Below are 6,000 nucleotides of genomic sequence, written 5' to 3'. Positions count from 1 at the left end.
TACTGCTACTGTGTTACTGAGGCACTATCAGTGCTCAAGAAAAAATCCACAACTCTATATACATGTGCTACTACACATGGAGCCACTCAGAGACAAATTATTTCGCAGATACATGATGCACTGTGGGTTTGTTCCACTGACAATCAAATCCCTGTCATTAAATTGTTCTTTGATATAGTGCTGTACATTTTCGACCACTGAACTATACAAACTGTCACAGTGCAATTTCTGAGTCCAACCATTTTAGAAAGCGAACCACTTGAAACAATTGACGAAATATCCAGTTCCACTTTCAGCATTCCAAGAAACCTCAGCAGGCTGACTTGCTTCATTTCACCACCATTGCGAAAATATGGATCATTGTCTTCAGCATTTGTAGCTCTATGTATCTGATATATTTTCACTACTTAAAGTACACCATTCTTATCTTCATGAGTTTGGAGACCTGCATTCTCTACTTCTGTGATATGTAGAGTTCTGTGTTAATTATGCATTGCATGTTTATATGAACTCTTAGACTTAGTCACACAGGGTTGTCCATGTGCTTTACTGGCCTGGAAGGTCCAAATATCTGCAAAATAACGCTGAGTTGATGACTACTTTACCTGGTAAAGTTGTGGCTCATTGTGAGAGAATTAGGGATTCAATGACAAAAAAAAAAAAAAAAGAGGAACATTATCTTACAATGTCCTTTATATAGATTTTTGTTTCATTAACGGATACCCTTAGTTAGTGTTTTTAGTTGTCCAGTATCCAGGTTCCCATATAAAAAAGTTGTGTCAGCATATTCAAATTGAATTTAATATGTTGCTCAAAAAATTAAAGGGACAAATACTTATTTAGTATATTTTTATAATAACTAAATTTATGTATGAAAAACATATTCTTTCGTCTACAAGTGTAATTCTAAGCTTGCGAGCAAAGTGTAAAACAACTCAATCGAAACTGAACGTACTCAAGGAGAATACAACTCAAGATACCGTATGTAAGGCTGTCACATGAAACTATGCATTTCTCATTAATTCTCGAAACAAACGCCAACATGGATCTTTTGTAGCTCGTTTTGTCATTACATACCTTCGTCTTGTGTATCCAAGCAGTCAGGCGCCATCAGGTGACTGTTGGTGCGGCTCGGTCACTGCGAAATGACCCTCAACATTCCACTGGAACCCGTGTGTCGACCCAAACAGTTCGCAATCATATGCACGAAGAACGCCTTAGGGCCAGACGGTATGCAGAAGGCGTTATTCTGCAGCGCTACCGTGCAGCCAGGTTGGAGTTTGCTCGTCAGCACCTGGACTGGGAATTTCGTCAATGGGCCACCGTGCTGTGGACAGACGAGAGCAAGTTCACTGTGTTTCGTGATGATAGACATGCTTGAGTATGGAGACGCCGAGGAGAGCGATTTTCCGCCTGTAACATTAACATTGTGCAAGTCGACGCTCATTGAGGAGGTTCTGTAATGGTCTGGGCAGGCATATGCTTGGTTGTCAGCACGGACTTACTTATACTCGACAGGTTTGTTCTGAATGCACAAGGATATAATGACAATATTCTGTAACTCATTGTGAGGCCTTTTGCCGGTGCTGTGGACTATGGGTTTATTCTCATGAGAACCCGCGACCCTCAGATTGCGAGTCGCACACCTTAACACACCTGGCCATGCCGGAACTAGTTCATATGGGATATAAGGTTTGATGATATTTGTTATTTTTAAACATTTTATTTCTTCATGTTTTATCGTTCATCACACATTAAGAAATGGATACAGATGAATCTTAAATGAGGGAAATTACCTAAAAAAAATAAAAGCATTATCACATTTGGAACACTGAGATAAATTATATAAGAAAACGCACTTGTTCCTTTAAATTTTGTGAGCAGTTTACAACGTACTGCACTTTCTGTAATAATACAACAAATACAGTTGTTGTGTAAAGACGTTTTATTAATTTTTATTCTTGCTAATAATATGAGTAGAGAAACCTTTAAAATTTATGTGATATATTAATATACTTTAAAACGTCGTTAGAATGTGTTTCTGTTTTCACATTTCTTCGTATTGAACAAAATATAGGATAAAACTACAATAAATAAATGGTCACATTTCGAAAACATACTTTTAAAAGTATTTTTTTCTAATTATATTCATACCTAGGAACTAGTCTTTCATCATATATAAAGTTATTAAATTATCTCAATTTCTTAACGGAGAGAGTGTGATCAGTATAAAATGTGGGCAAATAATAAAAATATGTTCCCATACCTAAACTTTTCGTGACTTTAGTTACATTTTCTGATAAAAGGTGTCGCGTAACTGCTGTAGGTTTTTTACATCTTTTTATCCCAATTAGACAACAAAATAATCAGGTGACACTTTCCGGCCTAGTATATCACCTGTCCGCACTCTAAATTCATTCCTGATTTCTCCACTCCGTAAGGACAAGATCGATTCAGCTCCAACTCGTCTGTTCCGGCTCTGAATATTTCACGTTAAAAGAATCAGCGTTAAGAACATTAAGAAACCTTAAAACGGCTGTTTGGTTTTCTATAAGTTAGTAAAATACCTTTATTCTATTAATAAATAAATGAAACCGAGAACATTCAAGTCACCTGCATTACAGTTCCTCATAATATAGTACGTGAAATGTGTAATTTAGCATATATTGTGAAAACAACACAATTAATTAAAGATATATTGTATGAAAACGTTATATAACCTAAAGATGTAGTGTAGAGACGACATATTAGTTAAGTATATGGTATGGAAATGTTATATAAATTAAGGATATAGCCTGGAAACGATACTTAAGTTTAGGGTATAGTATAGGGTATATATATTATTTAAAGATATAGTGTGAAAATGATATATTAACTGAAAATACAATGTGAAAACAATATAAAAATTGAGTGAGAAACCGAACTATATTTAAGCAATAACATTGAACAAAAATAAATAAAACGTTGTAAAATGTTTTTAACTTTCATAAACGATGGATCACTTTCTTAAATTCACTTCATAATACTTAGTAATGCGTGTTTAATCTATAATAACAGTTGACTAGTAACTAACTGTAATAGAAGCATGATTTTGGCTCTTGCCAAACATCATAATTAGATTTATAATTTACAATGTTGTGCTTGAACCAAACTTTACTTCTGAATAGCATTTTTTATGACAATGATTTAGACGTATCTCATCATTATTAAAAAGTTGATTTTGTTGTAACACGTGGTTGTTGTTGTCATCTTATATATTATGCACAGCTGTATAAAACATTTCTTCAACAGCTCAAGTAAGACGTTTTATTACTTAAACTATCACTAATGTTTATATGTAACACTTACTGAATTGTTTATCTCCAGTTACTACTTGGTAAATCCTCGTGTTAGCTGTTCCTTTCTGTGATAGACACAAGTTCATTTAAAATGCTGTAATATAGATCAATTAACCCTCAACTCTGCCATCTTCGCTAACACAACCCAGTCGTCTTTGTTGAAGGTGCAAGTACTATTAATAATTAGGACCTATGGTTAAAAATACAGATCGAACGTTTTGAAAATAATTCAAAGTTAAATGTAATTCAAAATTTTGAGATATTTCCGAGTGATTTATAAGTAACTGACTTTTTGCATTTAAATTATTGTTAATGTACAATATAAAAACCTTAAAATTACTATTTGTATCAAAGGGAAAGGATAGCCAGCCGTGGTTAACGTGTCTTACATTTTCCTTCCATTTGCTGGTACATTAAAGTCATATGTTTTTCTGCACTTATAACATACACATAAAAAACAAAAATACTTAAGTGATACAATAATCTGTTACCAGTGTACAAACAGTAAAATCTCAGTTGTACACGAATCTCTGTGAAATAAGCCTATGTTAGAAACTTTTATGGAATACGATATTTAATTTTGAAATTATCACGTTTTTTATCACTGTAGTTATTTTAAATACCCAGTAACAAAGCTTTAGAAAAATATTTTTGATTTTTGAATATTTTCTGACAGCAATGTAACAGGAGTTCAATATGAAACTTTTTATTTTACACTCTATATTGTTGAAGTTTAGCTTTCCCTCATATGAAGTTCGAAAACAATTCGTTGTGAAGTAGAAACTTATTCTCATATAATAGGAGGGAATGTTAGTCTCGCGGACAAACATCTATTGAAGAAATCCTCCTAAACGTCAGTTCTGCCAATTTCAATAAACAATCGAAACAGTGTAAATACGATTATAGAGTTTTTATCGTTAGCTATTTGTGTGTTTAGCCTTGCATAAGAGGAAAGAAACTATTATCAAGTAGGTGGGTGAACAAGAGAAACACAAAAAATTATACTTCACATATTCACTAGAACTGGGAATTATAATATTCATCACAGAAACATTTTAATGAGTATATTATCGTAAAATACAGTAAGAAAATCTCAATCAACGTTATAAATTTCTTCTCGATATAAATATTCTAATAAGAACAATATCTATTAATTTATTGTCGTATCTGCAGATGTCCGCGCTATACGCGGCCACCCCATTTCATATGGCAAGAACCCTTGTATTAGAATATTTAGCGTTTGGAACCTAAAATTTATAATATTACGTTCTGTCTCTGACGTAAAATATATTGATATTTTGTCAAATGTACTTGCTCGTTAATTTAGAGTAATTTCTCGATGGGCTTCTGGTGCTGTAGACTGTAACATTTTTATACAAATAAAAGGTATCTTTTAAATACGATATGTTTCTTTGTTCGTTTTTAATTTTGCGCAAAGCTACACGTCCCTAATTAGTGTAAGACTAGAGGGAAAGATGCTAGTCACCACCACCCACCGCCAACTCTTGGGCTACTCTTTTATCAACAAATAGTGGGATTGACTGTCACGTTATAACGCCCGCACGGGTGAAAGGGCGAGCATGTTTGGTGTGATGGGGAAATACGTTGCGTAAAAAAATAGAAAACCTACAAATAGCTTTATTTTCGGTTTATCTTTCTGTTTATCTTTTAAACTGTAGCCGAAACTAAATCTTAATTTCTTTAACCTCCAAACTATGCACTATTTGTGTTTCGTAAAGAATTGTTCACAAAACGTTTTCCAGCGAAAAGCTTTTCTCGTGATAACGCCCCCCACTAGTAGAGTGGTAAGTTTACGGTTTACAACGGTAAAATCAGGCGTTCGATTCTTCTCGATAGGCTCAGCAGATAGCCCGATGTCGCAATGCTATAAAAAACACACCAAACACCAAGTTGTGGTAAGTTAACGATGTCAGAATTTTCTTATGCTCATTAATTAGGTGAATGACGATGACGTCGACTAATACAAACATTTATGTTTCAATTCAAACAGAATATCTTCGTCATAATGTTGAGTTAAGACATTTATGTTCATAGAGAGAGAAAAATAAAATACTTTTCATTCCTTGACTTTAATACAACACATCCAAACAAAGTTATTACATTTATTTAGTAACAGAGCATAATAGAGATATTATGTTTGTCTTGACAACACAGCATAATAGAAATATTACGTTTATTTGGTAATACAACCTAAAAATATTATGTTTCTTTTAGCTACATAACATATTAAAAATATTTTGTTTGTATTGGTAACAAATAGTAACAGAAATATAATATTTGTCTCATTAATCAGTCAATTTCCTTATTTTCTATATTTAAATCTTCCTTTCCGAATATTTATCACGTAATTTGACTTTACTTGATGACGAGAAACCTTTTCTTGACTTGAAGATGACCTAGTAAGGTCGAAACGTTGTTTTGTCCTTTTAATAAAAGAGTTGTAACTCACACCAGCCGATCTGTGATACAGTTTTAAATGGCTTAATAATTAGCAACAAGCAGTAATATATTGCCATCTATGAGCAAATTGCAGCATGAATAATGAGATGGAGTACAATATTTAATGTGTGACGATGCTTTTTCATTCAAGTTTCAAGGTAATGAGTTCCCTAGATCTATAGTTTCGTTGTGATATTTTAAG

This window comes from Tachypleus tridentatus, chromosome 10 (genome assembly GCF_004210375.1).
Source record: "Tachypleus tridentatus isolate NWPU-2018 chromosome 10, ASM421037v1, whole genome shotgun sequence".
Taxonomy (NCBI): domain Eukaryota; kingdom Metazoa; phylum Arthropoda; class Merostomata; order Xiphosura; family Limulidae; genus Tachypleus; species Tachypleus tridentatus.
Note: the sequence above shows the minus strand (reverse complement) of the source record.